This window comes from Schistocerca cancellata, chromosome 7 (assembly GCF_023864275.1).
Source record: "Schistocerca cancellata isolate TAMUIC-IGC-003103 chromosome 7, iqSchCanc2.1, whole genome shotgun sequence".
NCBI lineage: Eukaryota > Metazoa > Arthropoda > Insecta > Orthoptera > Acrididae > Schistocerca > Schistocerca cancellata.
Window position 1 is genome coordinate 1,342,628 of NC_064632.1, and position 20,521 is coordinate 1,363,148.

Sequence of the window (20,521 nt, forward strand, 5' to 3'; positions counted from 1 at the left end):
ACACCACTGGAGGCGGGCTGCACGATGTTGGGGCGTGAGCGGAAGACGGCCTAACGGTGTGCGGGACCGTAGCCCAGCTTCATGGAGACGGTTGCGAACGGTCCTCGCCGATACCCCAGGAGCAACAGTGTCCCTAATTTGCTGGGAAGTGGCGGTGCGGTCCCCTACGACACTGCGTAGGATCCTACGGTCTTGGCGTGCATCCGTGCGTCGCTGCGGTTCGGTCTCAGGTCGACGGGCACGTGCACCTTCCGCCGACCACTGGCGACAACATCGATGTACTGTGGAGACCTCACGCCCCACGTGTTGAGCAATTCGGCGGTACGTCCACCCGGCCTCCCGCATGCCCACTATACGCCCTCGCTCCGTCCGTCAACTGCACATACGGTTCACGTCCACGCTGTTGCGGCATGCTACCAGTGTTAAAGACTGCGATGGAGCTTCGTATGCCACGGCAAACTGGCTGACACTGACGGCGGCGGTGCACAAATGCTGCGCAGCTAGCGCCATTCGACGGCCAACACCGCGGTTCCTGGTGTGTCCGCTGTGCCGTGCGTGTGATCATTGCTTGTACAGCCCTCTCGCAGTGTCCGGAGCAAGTATGGTGGGTCTGACACACCGGTGTCAATGTGTTCTTTTTTCCATTTCCAGGAGTGTATGTATTGAAAGGGTACAGTACAGCTCGACATTGAAAATAGGTACAACATACTTCATTATTTTTGTCAGAACAACACATTTTTTTTTGTAAAATAACTCAATTTCAATTAATACAGTGAAGCCGGATACCAGTGTAGGAAAGAATGACAATTTATTTATTTAATTGATCACATGTGCACTCCCACAAAATAAATCCCTACATCCAGTTTGGTGAGATCTGTGAAATGAATGAATGTATGGTCGTCTGCTAACCACAGATAGTGAATGTGAATATATGATCATCTTTGAGTCGATCCTTTGGCCACCTTTGGTGGGACCAAAGACATGAAATTTACCAGAGCTTTGAGCGCCTGAAATGTGGCTGACCAATAAGGTAGCAAGGTGCTTCTCCCACTTCGACAGAGGTGCGAGAGAACCTGAATACGGCCATGTTTCAGCACTCTTCCGCTGGATCCTGTGCTGTTAACACCTGTTTTAGTTGTGCTCCGTAATGACGAAAGAGTGGAGACATGGTATGCATGTGGAATATTTAAGAGTAGTTTGAAATAATAATTTCTCTATTTCACGAACTTTTGTGGGGAGAATTAAATGTCAGGCAGGTAATATTAATGGGATTGTAGTAATCTTCGGAAGTGACCAACGGTCACAAAGAAACCACGTGTAGCAATAAGTTGAAATACTTCCGTGTGCTTAAGTTAAGCTGAATTACTAGCGTGTGTACAATAAGTTGAAATATTTAAGAAATAGCGTGTGTACCATAAGTTGAAATATTTAAGAAATGGCGTGTGCATGGGAGTGTAGCGAGGTAGTTTCAAAAGATTAGTGGGTTATGCTTGTTCCTTCTGTACCGCTCGGTCTGGAGGAAAGTTTCGTGAGGATGATTGTGAGAGTCGAAGTGTGAGAAATAATAAAAGATCCACCATCCACACTGAGCCACAGCGCCAAAAATCGCGCCAGAGAGTATTGTTCCGCCGCCTCCACTGGCAGTGATTATTGAGACGTAGCGGCAGGCAGTGCTGGCCGAGAAGTTGTGGTGGACACTGCATGTCGTGAAGTCAGAGTGAGATGTGGTAGTGGAGAGTGTGGTTCCATGTTTATGCAGTTATTTGATGGGAGAGATAGCAGATGTTGTTCCAATGGAGATATTGTAATGATCTGAGTGCTTTTCGTCAATATAAATTAAGGTAACTAACTACTGTTCTTTATTTTCTTATTATTTGTGTGTCCTGAATAATGCTTCATTACAGGTTCAGTCAACAAAGCATCTGGCGTGTGTTCTTGTATTAGAGTGTAATTCTGGGTTTCTTGCACAATTATAGTATTTCTAATTTTCTTTTATCACGTCAGTATAAATGGTATTTAAAATTTATTGTCTTGTTGAAGAAGAACCGTGCCAGATGTGCGTTGAGTCACACTACCACACACAGAACAGCTACACTTGTGCTTTGTTGGCTTCGTAGATTTTATAGTTGCTGGGGACTTAATTAATTAATTGTATTAACTGAAATTTTCATTTCATTCTTTGTTGTTGTTCTATGCAGTCAGATAGCGTAATAATACTACTCAGGGCCATCCGTTTACGAGACTTGCGTAATCGGACATACAGCTACTAAAAATATTTGCATTCATATTTAATTTTAATTTAGCCCCCATGCAAGCGTTAAAATAATTACGAGACCATAATATAGAGATTCACCAATGTAAAGTCATGCCCACTGGGCGGAATTTCTCATGTGTTATTGTTGTAGGTTATAGAATTTGTGTGTTTAGGTTAGTGAATTTATCGGAATAAATAAGAGAGTGAAAAGAAAAAGATTGGTGGACTTTTCCATTGAATTGTATATTGTCATAATGTCCCGAATTTGTAATGTGTGCGCCATTCATATTCAGTGCGGTGGCCACGTGTAGACAAAAAGAAAATGTGGTATTGCCAGTGTACAGTCAGAGTTCTGTAAATTACTGAGAGTCAGATGCGTGTTTCCGTTGCGTAGTAATCATATAGGAGGATAACTTGTAACTTAAGTGTGAGTACTAGAGCTCATATTACTCGATAAGTAAGAATGAATCCACTCGCTTGGCAGACCACTCATCTTGCAGGCCTGACTGCTTGATGCCACAGTATGAGCAAGGCATGTGGGTGCCTCTCATAATTTCGACCCTGCCAGGATATATTTTGCCAGATTATTTTTGCCAGGATATTTTTTGCTGTTAGGGTTTGCTGTTAAGATTTTTTTTTGATGGAATGTATGGTGATAGCGCTAAGAAGTAAATTTTTTTCTGTTTGCGATTTCTTTCTGGATTGGTGAGGATCTATTATTTTTTTTATGTAATTAATTGCTATATCGTCCTAGGCTGGAAGATCGTGGTATAATTTTTTTTGCGTATTGTCCGTAGTAACTAGGTCGCAGTCGAAAAGTGTAGCCACCATGGAGAATAGCGATTCTGGGGTGAACGTAGCAGTGCAGCAGGAAGTAGCTGTTGACCATCTGTTAATGAGCGGGGACGGCAAACACGCGGAAGGGGCTGAATTGTTCAGTGGACCGCGGCAAGGTGATCCTTTGAGCGGCGGGCTTTGTTCGCAATCGGGGGCTTTTCCCGACGACGCGGGCGAGCCGGGACTAGGTCAGGTATGCAGTGAAAGTGCAGCTACCCTTAGCGAAGATACGGTTTCTCAGGCGAATGAGGCGAGCGCACCGAAAGTAGCAAATGACAGTGTGCTACTGCAGTTTTTACAGAAGACGGATAGAGATAATAAGGAAAGATTCGAAGCGATGAATAGAGACAATAAGGAGAGAGATAGTGAGAATAAGGAAAGATTTGAAGCAACTAAGGAAAGATTGGAAGCGATGGATAGAGATAATAAGGAAAGATTGGAAGCGATGGATAGAGATAATAAGGAAAGATTGGAAGCGATGGATAGGGAAACTAAGGAAAGATTGGAAGCAAATAAGGAAAGATTGGAGGCAATGGATAAGGGAAATAAAGAGGCAATGAGGAAGCTACACACAGTTATCGATGAGCGTCTGTCCGCAGTTAATAATCGGTTAGATGAGGGGGAGAAGAATCTGGATGCAGTGAAGCAAGAATGTGATGCCGTGAAAGAAAAAGCCAATAATTTGGAGGTACGAATAAGTGCAATAGAGAGCGGTATTACAGAACGTAGGGACGTGTTTCTGGATGAGCGAATCAAAGAGATAGTGGAGAACTTACTTGCAGATAAACAAGGGGCATTAGACAGCGTGGAAGCTCAAGTCACCCGGCAGGAAGTGGCGCTAAATAAACACAGGGATGAAGTTGCGGAGGTAGTGGTCAGAATGAATACGATTAGCGCAGATGTAGAAAAGATCAGTATGAGAGGGGAAACAGGCTCTGACAGTATGCGGCGAGAGGTTTATGCCGACCAGGAGGAGATACAATCACTATTACAGTTTAGAGAGGCACAATTAGAAACAAATAGGAAACATAGGGAAGAACTTGCACAGTTGCAATTAGCGTGCAGAAGTGAAGGAGAAACACCACCAGGTAGACTGCAGAGGGAGAGTGAGATAAATTCAAAAAACGAAAATAGACAGAAAGAGGATGACGAACTCAGAGAGTTAGAAGAACGGCTGTGTTGGATAAAACAGGTGGCAAACCCAACTGGGTATAGTCCAAGGTCGGAAAACATCAGTGCGGAAGAAGAATGTAGGAGGCACTTCGTGTCGGTACAAACGTACACTTGTTTTCCAGATCCTGATAATTACCAACATCGATGCCTGTGGCTGTCTCAATTTCAAGATTCATTACCTTCATCGTGGGGACCGCTCCTCAAAATGAAGTTTGTGTGTAACCATTTGAGGGACGAGGCTAGAGCGAAAATGCAGGAAGTTATTAAAGATTGTAGTAGCTACAAGATATTTTGTGACAAGTTTTTAAATGAATTCTGGTCGAAAAGTAAGCAGGACCAGGTTAAGCAAAGCATATTGATGATGCCAAATTGTAACGAAGGTGGTATAAGAGATCCAGTGTCGTGCTATCAGGAAATGCTGAGACGAAATAGGTATTTGGATGTGCCATACGAAACTGGGGAGTTCATTAGGATCAGTATAACGAAGTTGCCAGTGAAATTGCACAGAGATATAGCGATAGCAGGCAGAGGCTTAGACGATTCCGTGTCATTTCAACACTTGTTACAGGAACTGGGTAATGAGAGCAATATCGTGAACAGAGACACGACTCATAGGTCAGACAGAGTCGAGGATAGGAACGGCAGAAACTATCAGAATGACAGGAGAGCATGGAATCCAGGCATTTCATTCTTGTCATAATGGATTGAAGGATAGGAGAAACTAATCCAACATATCAGCCCTTAGCACCTTGCCTTAAAACACATGCAGCTGGCACTGAAAATTGTCTATGTAGCAGACATACTCTACTGTTATGTAGGAATGCAAATACCATACTTCTGATCAGAGAATAAAACACCAGTAAGGGCATATATTAGGCTGGTCTCTCAGAGCAAAATTTGCAAATCTTTATTTCGAACAGTAAAGTAAAAGGACTGTTTCCTCAAAGAAACCGGTTGCTAAAATGTTATGTAATAATGCCAATGTGTCCAGTATAATTAGTGCGATTTGACTATTGCAGGTACTTAACACGTAACGTAAAAAGTAAACATTGTGATCTGTATGGAATAGAGTACGTTTATACTGCTGTTACAGGTAATATCAGTAAGGTGAACGAAGTATTTTAAATTAGATGCCATCTGATGTCATTGTCGTGGTGACAGTTATAATGAAGTGCTGTGTATGGTTGTTCGGAATCTGGTGTTAGGGAAAGAGGCCACTAGCACCAAAGTTTCTAACACTTGGGCTGTCCCATCTCTCCCAGCTTGTATATTCTCTGCACACATTTAATTTTCATGTAAGCTTAGATTCCTAACTGGCAAATTCTTTACTGTGTATAGTGGACCATTCAGAGTGAGGCGGATTGTCCACGAAAATGCTGTACTGATTGAGACGATCAAGGGAAAACAATCGAGTGGGCTTCATTACATTTCTAACATCAAATTATGGAAAAGTTAAGGATAGATCGAAAGTAGGCAATTTATGGTAGATAGTCAGTGTATTTATTTGTGGTGTGTAACGTTGTGCAGGGTCAAATCGAACATAACAATTTTCAGGCGGGATGTCAGGAAGTATGACGGAATAGACTGGTCGAATGAGTCATGAACAGGAGTCGACAGAGTGGTGTATGTACGTATTTTTTGTCATATGAATAAGGATCAAGCAGAAACGACGTGGTGATTAATGAGTGGATAAAGATGGTAGATAGAGAAGCGACGTGATAAATATTAGTGGATAAAGGTGATATTTAAGGAGAGTAGCGACGTGAAGCAGTGTGACTAATAAAGAGAGATTCGACGTGATGAAACAGTGGTAAATAAAGGTGAGTAGAATTGAATAATGTGGAGATGTCTTAGATGTATGTTACAGAGGGTCCTGTGTATGCTGCAATAGAGATTGATGCCAATGGCGAAGGAAGACCAGGAAATGATGGAGTAATGGACGGACGGAGAGCCGAAATACGAATGAAGAGATGAGGACAACTGCACAATGTGAAGGGACATGAAGGGAGTATGAGATCCAGATGGTGAACGTTGTGGAATACTGACGTAAGATGTAATATAAGTGTAAATCTAATCCTTACCATAACAGTTGCTATGTGAAAAAAATAATTTTTGTTGTTGTTGTTGTTGAAGCCTGGTACCAGTATAACTAATTAAAACGGTACCAAGAATGTGTACAGTATTTTGCAGGATGAATAATTTGTGTGTTTTTGTTCTTAGATGAAATGTCGCAATTCTAAGTTGATATTTAGCAGGATGAATAATAGGTAAATTGAATGCAGAGGTAAGCCGATGGAGAGAGGTGCCAGAGTGAAAGGACGAATTCGGAGACTGGAATGCTATCTCCGAAACAGCTTCATGTGTTATGTGGTTGAGTATAAGGGAGCAAAGGTATGATATGTTGTCGTGAGTGTGGTGGTGTTATGAGTATAAGGGAGCAAAAGGTATGGTATGTTGTCGTGAGTGTGGTGGTGTTAAGGTTAGCTGACTTCTAGACCTATTCTGTTAGTGTATTAATGGATTGAATGAGAAGGAAAATGTGATGTCTGGTGAGTGAGAGTCGTAGAGTAGTGTAATCAATGCGCACACTCCTGTAAAGGGGATGCTACCGATCTGTAACTAAAACATTATTGTGTATTGTTTGATTTGGATGAACCTCGATGGCAGGTCAGGATCTGACATCATGTGGATGGTTCATACATGTCCTATAAATGTTGTTATATATAATAAAATGTAAAATATATAAAGAGATACTAATTTCAGTCTGTCACATGCACAAAGGTGCATTGTATGTTGTAGATTTAGAGTCATCAGTTTCTAAAATGTTTATTGTGTTAGGATGTTAAAGTAGTTCACCATTTAATAACATGTGGTAGGTAATTGTGAGCTGTGTAGATGATTTCTTATTTTTTTTGTTGGAACACTTTCAAGGGGTATTAATTTCAGCCTGTCACAAGCACAAAGGTGCGTTGTATATTGTAGTATTAGGAGCAACAGTTTCTAATATTTTCACTGTGATAGGATGTTAAAGTAGTCTACTATTTGATATTGTAATTATGAGCTGTATAGATTGTTTCTTATTCCTTTTTTTTAACACTTTCATGTTTTGTATGAAGGACGACAGGTACAATCAGTAGCACAAGTATGGGCTGTATATAGAAAAGAGATAAATGTTGATGTTGTATGTGTAGAAAACTAGGGTGTATAATTTTATGTTTTTTAGAACAAAGATTCTTTTATTACCAATGTATCTAATAGATCATACATGTAATCAATGAGTATTTAAATAATGTAACAATATCCTTTTGTCTGTAATGTTGCGAGATGCACGGAAGGGTCTGACTGATTGGGTGTCGAAGCGCTGAGGGCTACACCGAACACGCCCGTACCACATAAGCCAAGCAGACGTCGGCAACAGAACCGCGGCACTCCCCACTCCATTGCCAGTCGGGGTACGCTCCACGCGCCCGCTACAGCAGGTCAACGGCCTGGGGCGACACGCACGTACCACTGGCCATTCATAAGTTCCGCCACCCTTACGACTGGGGAAAGTATCCCGCGGAGGCAACAGCGGGTGCTTTCTTCTGCTCAACGGGGCGCGCAGCGGCGCCACGGCAGAATGGACGACGCGCGGCAGAGCCCGGCGGGCATTTTTTACCAGCAACTATTAACTAGTACTGGACTGTGGAGCCGTGAAACAAGATGACTGCTCGCATGTCTCCATAAGGTGGAAAGTGAAGGACTGGTGTTTCCACGTTGTGAGTGGTGGAAAAGATTTTGTCTTTAGCAGACAGGACGATCATTTTGTTTTGTCTTGACCACTGAACGGTGGGATCCATAAACTTTTGGCAGTGACTTGTTAAGTGTGCTGTGTGAATTGCATGTGGGACGCTTGGTATACTTAAAGAGGACAGTTGTCGTTTGGTGACTAATTATTGTATGAACGCAAGAAACTAAAGTGGGACATTGACATTTGCGTCTGTAGTAGGAGACATTTCTTGAATAGGTGCGGGAATAAGTGCTGTTTGTTGGAACTTACGACTTTTAATTACACCATGAACTGAAAGGACAGAACCGTGGGTAATAGTAGTTGTAGGGCCATTTTTGGACGACCAGATTCGTGTGGATGGTACGCTGAGAGTGACAATGACATTTGTGTTTAATGTGAGATACAGTTTACTGTTCAGTGCGTGTTCAAAATGCCGATTTGAGTGACTTAAAGACTTTCGTCCGGGTAACCATGGGAGAGCTTTGACACCGAGACAGTGTTTCTAGAGAACCTGTCAGCAACTTTTTTGACCCCAAGAAAATCACAGAATGAAATGTTTCCGTGTGACTCGCAAGATAGGGAATAATGTATTTGTACTTGTAATTGTGTAAATTTTTTATATATGTTTCATTCCTGAAGGGACAGCAAGTGTAATTGTATTTTATCAACATTTGTGTGTAGTATAGTTACTGTGCCTTTTTTGTTTGTTCTGGGTTATCAAGTACATGTAACATGTTTATTAGAAAATTTGGCACAATGATGCTTTAATTATTAGCCAGTGGCGTAATACTAACGTAGCGGCTCTTGTAGCATAGGTCAGTAAGGTTGTCACAGGGGACAGGAATTTGCATTGCACAACAAATATCGGAATTAACGGATGCATTTTGATGTCGTGGACAGTATTGGTCTTGTTGGTGTGTTGACTGAAGCCACTTATTTTCATTATCACAGTGGTGATATTTCACATTAAAGTGTAACGAGGGCTAGTCGAAATGCAAGTTCTTGTCGTCTAAATGTGTAACAACAGAGAAATGAGCAGTAGAGTTAGATACAAGAGCTACTGGTGGATTCAAGCACTTATTGCTAAACTATTTACTGCGTGTATTGATCAAAGTTGATGGACTGACTGGCTCAGCAGCAGGTATTTGTACTGGTGGATAAGGATAAGGTTAAACTCACAGTCGAGTAGTTGTGGCAATTGCTTAAGTGATGATAGTTAATTAGGTATGACATGAGGTCTTAGATGAACTATATCACGTAACCAGTATGTAACTTGTGGTACATTTCATTGTTTTTCTTCTGAGTTTTATTTCTCTGTAGGTTTGATGTATATTTTAGAGTAATGGTATGGAGCCTGAAATTCTACATGTAACTAGTGTACGCAATGTTTTTCTTTTGTTGATTTTGTTTTGTATTTAGACTTTGCTGTGTAAAGATTTTTACCCCGCAATTTATGAATGTCAGATTACTTGCTCTGTTTGAAAGGTGAGCTATTTAAAATTTCATGAGTACAATTAGTATTTTTTTTTATTTGTCATAGAATTAGTGAAGTTTGGATTACTCATAAAAATAACGAAGATCCCAGTAACTAAGCAAATTTTTATCTCACCATTATTTTTTATTTGTATGATGTAATGTTTTATTTGTCATGTGGATTGTTGTAAATTTGTATGTGTACGTTACTCCGGATTGTGGAGAGTACAATAATGCAACAACTGTGTCAATAATTTGCTAAAGTAACAACACTTGGTCGTCAATTTGAGGTCACCAGGGGCTAATGTCTCCTCCTGGTTATTTTGATAACTTGCTATGTTTGTTCTAATACAGTTTTCTTAAAAAAATGTTCGGAACTACCCTCGCATTGCAAGGATAGTACCGTGCCATTTTTTTCTGCATGGGTAGCCGGTGGTGAAAGGGTACAGTACCGCCCGACATTGAAAATAGGTACAACATACTTCACTATTTTTGTCAGAACAACACATTTTTTTTTGTAAAATAACTCAATTTCAATTAATACAGCGAAGCCGGATACCAGTGTAGGAAAGAATGGCAATTTATTTATTTAATTGATCACATGTGCACTCCCACAAAATAAATCCCTACATCCAGTTTGGTGAGATCTGTGAAATGAATGAATGTATGGTCGTCTGCTAACCACAGATAGTGAATGTGAATATATGATCATCTTTGAGTCGATCCTTTGGCCACCTTTGGTGGGACCAAAGACATGAAATTTACCAGAGCTTTGAGCGCCTGAAATGTGGCTGACCAATAAGGTAGCAAGGTGCTTCTCCCACTTCGACAGAGGTGCGAGAGAACCTGAATACGGCCATGTTTCAGCACTCTGCCGCTGGATCCTGTGCTGTTAACAGCTGTTTTAGTTGTGCTCCGTAATGAGGAAAGAGTGGAGACATGGTATGCATGTGGAATATTTAAGGGTAGTTTGAAATAATAATTTCTCTATTTCACGAACTTTTGTGGGGAGAATTAAATGTCAGGCAGGTAATATTAATGGGATTGTAGTAATCTTCGGAAGTGACCAACGGTCACAAAGAAACCACGTGTAGCAATAAGTTGAAATACTTCCGTGTGCTTAAGTTAAGCTGAATTACTAGCGTGTGTACAATAAGTTGAAATATTTAAGAAATAGCGTGTGTACCATATAATGTCCCGAATTTATAATGTGTGCGCCACTCATATTCAGTGCGGTGGCCACGTGTAGACAAAAAGAAAATGTGGTATTGCCAGTGCGTAGTGTACAGTCAGAGTTCTGTAAATTACTGAGAGTCAGATGCGTGTTTCCGTTGCGTAGTAATCATATAGGAGGATAACTTGTAACTTAAGTGTGAGTACTAGAGCTCATATTACTCGATAAGTAAGAATGAATCCACTCGCTTGGCAGACCACTCATCTTGCAGGCCTGACTGCTTGATGCCACAGTATGAGCAAGGCATGTGGGTGCCTCTCAATATACAAATTGTAAAACGATTACAATATATAAAGGCACCGAAATGTCATATCTTCAGGTAACAAAATAAGGAAAAAATTTATAGTACAATAGATGGAAATAGGAGGATATGCATTTCCGGCGTTACAACATGCCTGAGACACAGTGGGAGCCCAATTCGAGGAAGCTCTTTGACACTACCCCTGTCTTTAAAGTTTTTGCACCACCTTACACTGATGTGATCAGTCATCGGATACCTCCCAATATCGTGTCGGACCTACTTTTGCTCGGCAACTGGATGTGACGTGTCGTTGGAAGTCCCCTGGAAACATACTGAGCCATGCTGCTGCCTCTACAGCCGACCGTAACTGTGAAAGTGTTGCAGGCGCAGGACTTTGTGCACGAACTGACCTCTCGATTATGTCCCACAAATTTTCGATGGGATTCATGTGGGGCAATCTGGGTGGGCGAATCATTCGCTCGAACTGTCCAGTATGTTCTTCAAACCAGTCCCGAAAGTTTCAGCCCTAATGACAATTCTGTCATTGTTTGGGAACATGAAGCCTATGAGTGAGTGCAGATTGTCTCAAAGTAGCCGAATACGGCAATTTCCAGTCAGTCGTCGGTTCAGCTGGACCAGAGGAGCCCCACAGTCCACTCCACTCCACGTGTACACGGTCCACACCGTTAGGGAGCCGCCGCCAGCTTGCACGGTGCCTGCCTCGTTCACAACTTGGGTCCACGGTTTCGTGGGGTCTGCGCCGCACTCGAACCCTGCCATCAACTCTCAACAACTCAGATCGAGACTCATTTGACCAGACCGCGGTTTTCCAGTCGCCTGCAGTCCAACCGATTTGCTCACAAGGCCAGCAGAGGCGCTGCGGGCAGTGTCGTCCTGTTAACAAATCCACTCACCACCGTCGGTCGTCTGCTGCCATAGCCTACTAGTGCCAGATTTCGCCGCGCTGCCCTGACGGATACGTCCGCGGTACGCCCCACAGTGATTTCTGCGGTTACTTCACGCGGTGATGCTTGCCTGTTAGCACTGACAACTCTACACAAACGCCGCTGCTCTAGACCGCTGTATTATACTTGTTTTTGCCAGATGTGCTCCCCCGCACCGATATCGATAATTCTGCAGTACCTTTGTCACGTTCTTGTATTCTGCGTAGAAGATTCCACATTGCGCCTTCTCCTCGTCTGTCGGTGTTCTGATGCCTCCAAGTCAAATTTGCAAGAGAGAACAAAGGAAAAATCGTTTTACAACAAACCTCGACTCTCTGTCTATGATAGTTTCCACGTTATGATTTTTTGCAACGGGACTTTATCGACACACTGTTCAGAGATGTGGTATTCCCTGCTGTAACATCTAAGCAACTGGTAAAGCAATGCTGGACGTCGAAGAACTGTTGTCAATAAATATAAGAATACCCGTAACTTACGTCAACACTGTCCCTGTATTCAGTGTATATTCAGAAAATTCTCGCTGCAAATAGCAAAGGCTGGAACAGTGTTTCGTAACCAATATAAATATGCGTCGACCGTATCACGTGGACAGATGACACGTTTTTCAAAGTTGCGATTGCTCAAGTCAAAGATTGCGATTGCTCGAGGACAGCAACCGAGTAAACAATGTGACGCACGCAGATGACACAGTTTACAAAATACGAAGTGCTAGGCTAGAATGTTATCTCGAGGAAGTAGCGCAAATATTTGAATCGATTTAGATAAGATCATTACTTGCACATCGACTAATAAATTATGTTGGTTGTAGGGAAAACATTTATTGCTGGCATTCAAAGTCAATGAAATGGAATATACACTAATACTACACAATATATATATCGTAATTAAATATATAATTGCCAATAATAAACAAATGGTTTTTGGGTTCTGGTGGAGAACTTCTTAACTGGTTTGCAGGTTTTGCATAGGAGCAGATCCAAGGTGGGGGAGGGGGGGAGGGGGAGTCACGCGGATCATGAACCCCCCCCCCTTTCCCAAAAGAAAAATAATAGTAAAAGCGTTTATATTTTTACACAGATTACATCAGTTTCCAAATTTCACTGCTAACTTTCTGAGAACAAAGTGGTTTGAAAACTAAGATTCAAAAGGCAAGGAATACTAGAACTCACAAGCTATGTTTGATACAGTAAACAACTGTTTACGTGAGAATATTCTCATGATGATGGGTTTGCGACCTGCGCATCTGTGGATAACATTCACTGCGTTTAGATGGGGCTCCCAAAACCGACGTAAACCGGTTTCCGAATACCGCTTCTGGTTGGTCATGTAAACAAGCCAACATTGATTCTGGATATGCGGTTCTGGCTGCCAGATTTGCACTTTCACAATCGATTTCCGCTCCCATGTAAACGCTCAGCCGTTTTTGAAACGTACTTGACTTTTTAGGTTTTGTCGTCTTTCTAAAAATTTTCGTTTAATCTAGACAGAGTAACTTGTTGTGCGGTGAAGGAGAAGTAGAAAATGGTTCAAATGGCTCTACGCACTATGGGACTTAACATTTGAATTATTACTGATTAAATTCAGTAGCCTTGCATCCAAGTTATCTGCAGGTAATAACAGCATGTTTCCTATTTTTGACCCTTCATTTAACAATTGCAACAGCTGAAAGAAGTTCTTCGAAATTAAAACTGATTAAACACTATCTTAGGACTTCCATGAGCCAAGAATGGCTTTCAGACTTGTAAGTACTGACTATGGAGGCAGAACATCTTGGAAAACTAAAATTGCCTATTTTTTTTCTTTATTGTATTTTCCCTTTATACAAAGGTGGGCCGGCAGTGGCGTACAGATGCCGCTCTTTGGTCAACAGAAAAAACATATAGTGAACACGGAGACGAAAAAAATTGTTCAAATGGCTCTGAGCACTATGGGACTTAACATCTGAGGTCATCAGTCCCCTAGAACTTAGAACTACTTAAACCTAACTAACCTAAGGACATCACACACATCCATGCCCGAGGCAGGATTCGAACCTGCGACCGTAGCAGCCGCGTGGTTCCGGACTGAAGCGCCTAGTACCGCTCGAGCACAGCGGCCGGCTGAGAAGTAGAATTATTAGACTCAGCAAGAATTTTTAATGTGAAAACTCTTAAAGCTTTTTAAATAAAACAAACGTTATTAACATTCTACATCTTTACTCTTCATGTCTGCATATTTATTTCTCGACATAGTCACCCTGGCGACGAACACATTTCTCCCAACCAGAGAGCAGTTTGTCGATCCCGCAATATGTTTGTTGAAGGAGTCACAACCTCACCTCGAAGGTATTCTTTAAGTTTTGGAAACAGATAGAAATCGGATGGGGCAACTGGGAACCACATGGTCGGCGATCGATGACAGTGAGACTAAGGCGTCGGACTGTTGCAGAAGACGTCGCAGCGCTCTTGTGTGGTCTGCCGTTGTCGTGCTGAAGGAGGCGGTGCCTCGTGTGTGGTCGAACTCTTCGAATTTGGGCTTCCAGTTTTCTGAGGGTCACAGCACCTTGCAGAGTCTACGGTGATGCCTTTAGACATGAATTCCAAATGCACGACACCTTGAACGTCTCAGAACACTGTGAGCTGCTGATGGTATGGTCTTGAACTTTTTTGGCGTCGGTGATCCTTTGTGATGGAACTCCATTGATGCTGTCTTGTCTCCTGGGTGAAAATGGTGAACCCAGCATTCATCACCTGCAACTATGTTGTCAAGGAACTCAGCACCCTCACACTGAAAACGGAAAAGAAATTGTTGACAGTCTCCGCGGTTTCATGACAGGTGTGAACATTCGGGGTTCCCACCGTACATATAGTTTTCTAGTTCCATAATGATGACCTGTACACACTCTCGTGATATACCGCGCTTACCGAATAACCGAGAGCTGTGTCTTTGTTATCCGACTAGTTTCTTCAATGAGTTCATCAACCCGATTCCGATAAGTCTCGTCGGTTGCCGTAGGTGGTCGTCCTTTCCGAGCTTTGTCACACACTTTGATGTTAGTATCACCGTTTTCTGCACTACGAGCACGAACAATCCAGCATCGCACATTACCGATGTCGATACAATCACCACCGTTGTTCAAAGCTTTCACTCTTCTATGGATTTCAGTCTGAGACACGTTTTCCGTTAGAAACTCGATTATACTCGTAGCACGCTGTTTCTCACACACTGACGTAGTTACGTTACACACTGCCATACAAGAGCTACAATTCGGAGCCCTCTAGCGGCAGAGGGCTGCAGCTTGAGTAAGCGAAGCGGGAAACTTGACCGAGTAACATGCACGACATGTAATACCTCAACCGATACTGAGAACAGAATAAAAAATTCAGAGACATTACTTTTCAGTGCGCCCTCGTAATTTCTGAGAGTGCACATCTGATTCATCTGATTCACAACATTCACAACGTGTACATGCCACCCATCCTCCGAAAGACAAAAACCTAAATTCAGAGATCGTTTTCCGCTGTCGTGTTTACATGTTAAAGTCTGAAGCCGAATTTGTAGCCCAGTTAAATATGGCGCCTGAAAAACAGCTGTAACAGTTCCTGATTTAGTCAGTACAATCGCTACTTCTCTTCATTTAGACGAGGTGTAAACAGCTTCAATCTCATATTTAAACTTATCCTTCACTGTACAGGAAACGATTCCATATTAGTCGAAAATTTTTTAAAAACAAGACGAAACCTGACAGTCCAAATACGTTTCACAACCGGTTGCATTTACATGGGAGCGTAAATCGATTGTGGCATTGGAAAACCGGCAACTAGAAGCGGATTTCCAGAATCGATTTTGAGATGTTTACGTGAGCACCCAGAAGTGATATTGTGAAATCGGTTCACGAAATCCTGTTTTGGCAGCCAATGTAAACAGGGTGATTGTACGGTAGTGAATCATGGATGGTGGGAAACCTGGGAAGGAAAATAAGTTGTAATTTCTAATGTTTCCTCGGCGTACTTAATGGAATGTTTCAGAGTGTCTAGCCGCTCTGACGGTCTAGTTTTTGCACGTTGTGTTTCTGTTACCGACTTAGCCGTCTTACGTTTACGAGTGCCTTTGCTATGTGAACTCAGCTGACGGAGAAGGCTACGAGAGTCATCATACACTATGTGATCAAAAGTATCCGGACAACCCCGAAAAAATACGTTTTTCATAGTAGGTGCATTGTGCTGCCACCTACTGTCAGGTACTCTGTATCAGCGACCCCAGTAGTCATTAGACATCGTGAGAGAGTAGAATTGGGCATTTCGCAGAACTCACGGACTTCGAACGTGGTCAGGTGATTGGGTGTCACTTGTGTCATACGTCTGTACGCGAGATTTTCACACTCCTAAACATCCCTAGGTCCACTGTTTCCGATGTGATAGTAAAGTGGAAATGTGAAGGGACACGTACAACAGAAAAGCGTGCAGCCGACCTCGTCTGTTGACTGACAGAGACCGCCGACATTTGAAGAGGGTCGTAATGTGTAATAGGCAGACATCTATCCAGACCATCACACAGGTATTCCAAATTGCATCAGGATCCACTGCAAGTACAATGACAGCTAGGCGGGAGGCGAGAAAACCTGGATTTCATGGTCGAGCGGCTGTTCACAAGCCACACAACACGCTGGTAAATGCCGCACGACGCCTCGCTTGGCGTAAGGAGCGTAAAAATTGAACGATTGAACAGTGAAAAAACATTGTGTGGAGTGACGAATCACGGTACACAATGCGGTGATCCGATGGCAGGGTGTGGGTATGGGGAATGCCCGGCGAACGTCATCTGCCAGCGCGTGTAGTGCCAACAGTAAAATTCGGAGGCGGTGGTGTTGTGTGTGGTCGTGTTTTTCATGGAGGGGCCTTGCACACCTTGTTGCTTTGCGTGGCACTATCACAGCAGAGACCTACATTGATGTTTTAAGCACCTTCTTGCTTCCCACTGTTGAAGATTAATTCGGGGATAGCGACTGCATCTTTCAACACGATCGAGCATCTGTTCACAATGCACGGCCTGTGGTGAAGTGGTTACACGACAATAACATCACTGTAACGGACTGGCCTGCACAGAGTCCTGACCTGAATGGTATAGAAAACCCTTGGGATGTTTTGGAACGCCGACTTCGCGCCAGGCCTCGCCGACCGACATCGATACCTCTCCTCAGTGCAGCACTCCGTGAAGAATGGACTGCCATTCGCCAAGAAACCTTCCTGCACCTGATTGGACGTATGTCTGTGAGAGTGGAAGCTGTCATCAAGGCTAAGGGTGGACCAACACCATATTGAATTCCAGCATTACGTATGGAGGGCGCCACGAACTTGTAAGTCATTTTCAGCCATGTGTCGGACACTTTTGATCACACAGTGTATATTATAATCATGAAGTCTATTGGACACCTGTAAAACATATCCTTTAATAATTTCTTAATTCTCGAATGTTTCCGCGACCAAGGAGCGGATTTCATCCTTGAGAAATTGAACGTTCCGAGTGTTGTTTTGAGACGTATGGACTATGCTGATATATAGTGTCATGTTTCTGTGTCAAATTGATGTGTAGTGCAGCATTCAATAAAAGTTACTACGTCCTCCTAATATGTAACTTACTTTTTGAAGTCCCCTCGTACTTATTTTTCGTTCCGCATATCATTAGTTGAAGTCATATGCAGCAATTACAATTCATATTCAGTAAGCTTTTAAGGCTCGTAAATACGTATAATTCCGATATTTATGTGCAAGTCTGAAGTGTTTTACCAAACAGTATATTACTACATGTAACTGCAGGTAATAAGCCAACGGCCTTGGCGCAGTGGTAACCCTGGTTTCTGTCAGATCACCGAAGTTAGGCTCTGCCGGACTTGGCTAGCACTTAGATGGGTGACCATCTGGTCTGCCGAGCGCTGTTGGCAAGCGGGCTGCGCTCAACCCTTGTGAGGCCAGCTGAGGAGCTACTTGACTGAGAAATAACGACTCCGGTCACGAAAACTGACAAAGACCAGGAGAGTGTTGTGCGGACCACACGCCCCTCCATATCCATATCCAGTGACAGCTAAACACTGAGGACGACACGGTGGTCGGTCGGTCCCGTTAGGGTCTTCCGAGACCTGTTGTGTCATGTAGACCGTCAGAGACAGAGCACCTCGTGTTCCTGCTGCTAATAAGGCGAGTGCACCGTTCGTTTGTTGTATATTTTTGCGAGCTTCCAACAGGAGCGACTTATTTACAGATACCTGTGTAGTTACTAGATTATTTTTGTAATTTCTTGCGTGTTCGAGTGCTTACTAGGCACAAACTTTTATTTTAATAACAGTATAGCATACAGTACTGCCGTTGTTATCGACCCTCGTATCGTATCGGCTTTTTTTTTATTTGATTAGTGTAGCTCAGTGTGGTTTAGATCGTTAGTGAGAGGGCGCTTCGAACTCCTGCTGCTAATAAGGCGTTTGTTACATATTTTTACGAGTTTCAAACGAGAGCGACTGCAGTAATAGATAGGAACTGTGATCGCTGTTTACAGATGCGAGCTGCGTTGGCTTCCGTCACACAGCTCGAGGCTACTGCCAAGGGGTATCACTGTGGGGGGTCGGAGGGGGGATGCGAGGGACGTCGAGCGCCTCCCACGCGTCCCCCCGGTCGGTCCACTGCTGTGGCTGCCCCGGGTACTGCCTGCACTGAGGTCGACTCCTCACTCGCGGTCGAGTGGGAGATCGGGCAGCGAAAAACTTTCCTAGGGACCGAACGTAGGGCCTCCCCGGTTCGTTTGGAGAACAGGTTTCGGGCGTTACCTGTGGCTTACGATGTCTCTGAGCCGGACGAAGTGGTCCACCCTGTTCCAGAGAAAGCTTCTCAGCCCGCAAGGTCTGGGCATCCACAGAGGGGGGGGGGGGTTTGCCGGCAGTTGGGAGCCCCAACGTTAGGCGCATAATGGGGCCCCTTAGGGACATGGGTGCCAAGGAGGGGAAGGAAGCCAGTGTGCACTCCGTGTGCATACCGGGGAGAGTCATTCCGGATGTGGAAAGCGTGCTTCCGGATGCCGTGAAGAGTACAGCATGCAGCCAACTGCAGGCGGTGGCTCAAGTCGGTACCGATGACGTGTGTCGCTTTGAATCGGGCGGCTATCGGAATGGTAAGGACTATCAGTCTTGCTCGAGTGATTAAGGCGGATCTCACCCTCTGCAGCATCGTCGACAGAACCGACTGCGGTCCTTTGGTGCAGAGCCGAGTGGAGAGTATGCATCAGAGGCTCAGGGGGTTCTGTGACCGCTTAGGCTGCAGATTCCTTGACTTGCGCCATCGGGTGGTGGGTTTCCGAGTTCCGCTTAACAGGTCAGCAGTCGACTACACACAGGAGGCGGCTACACGGGCAGCGGGGGCTGTGTGGACGGGACTGGGCGGTTTTTTTAGGTTAGAGGGTCCCAGGGAACCACAGAGAGGGCGCCCGTCTAAAAGGGGACAGGTAAAACACAGGTAAAACACAGTAAGTTAGTTGTAGAAGGGATCGGTACTGTAGTTGTAAATTGTCGTAGCTGTGTTGGGAAAGAACCAGAGCTCCAAGCGCTGATAGAAAGCACTGGAGCTCAAATAGTTGTAAGTACAGAAAGCTGGCTAAAGCCGGAAATAAGTTCAGCCGAAATTTTTTCAAACGATCTAACAGTATTCAGAAAGGATACATTAAATACAGTTGGTGGTGGAGTATTTATTGCCGTCAGAAGTAGTTCGCCTTGTAGTGAAATTGAAGTAGATGGTTCCTGCGAAATAGTATGGGAAGAGGCTATACTTGACATTCGGACTAAAATATTAATTGGATCGTTTTACCGACCTCCCGACTCAGAAGATATAGTTGCTGAACAGTTCAAAGAAAACTTGAGTCTCATTTCAAATAGGTATCCCACTCATACAGTTATATTCAGTGGTGACTTAAATCTACTCTCGACATGCTGGAAAAATTCTACGTTTAAAGCCGGCGGCAGGCATAAAGCGTCATCCGAAATTGTACTGAATGCCTGATCAGAAAATTATTTTGAACAATTAGTTCATGAGCCCACTCGAAGCGTAAATGGTTGCGAAAGCATACTTGACCTCTTAGCAACAAATAATCCCGGACAAATGGAGTATCGTGACGAATACAGGGATTAGTGACCACAAGGCAGTTGGTGCTAGGCTGAATGCCGTAACACCTACAATCATCAAAAAGAAACGCAAAGTATGTCTACTTAAAAAAGCTGATAAAATGCTCTTAACGCCGTTTTAAGAGACAGTCTTCACTCCTTCCGATCTGATGATGTAAGCGCCGAAAAATTGTGGAATGATTTCAAAGAGATAGAATCGACCGAAATTGAGAGATATATACCACATAAATTAATAAGTGATGGTACTGATCCCCCATGGTACATAAAACGGGTTAGATCGCTGTTCCAGAAGCAGCGAGAAAAGCATGCCAAATTTAAAAAAACGCAAATTCTCCAAGATTGGCAAAGTTTTACAGAAGTTCGAAATATAGCGTGTAATTCAATGAGAGACGCATTTGATAATTTCCATAACGGAACTCTGTCTCTAAATCTGGC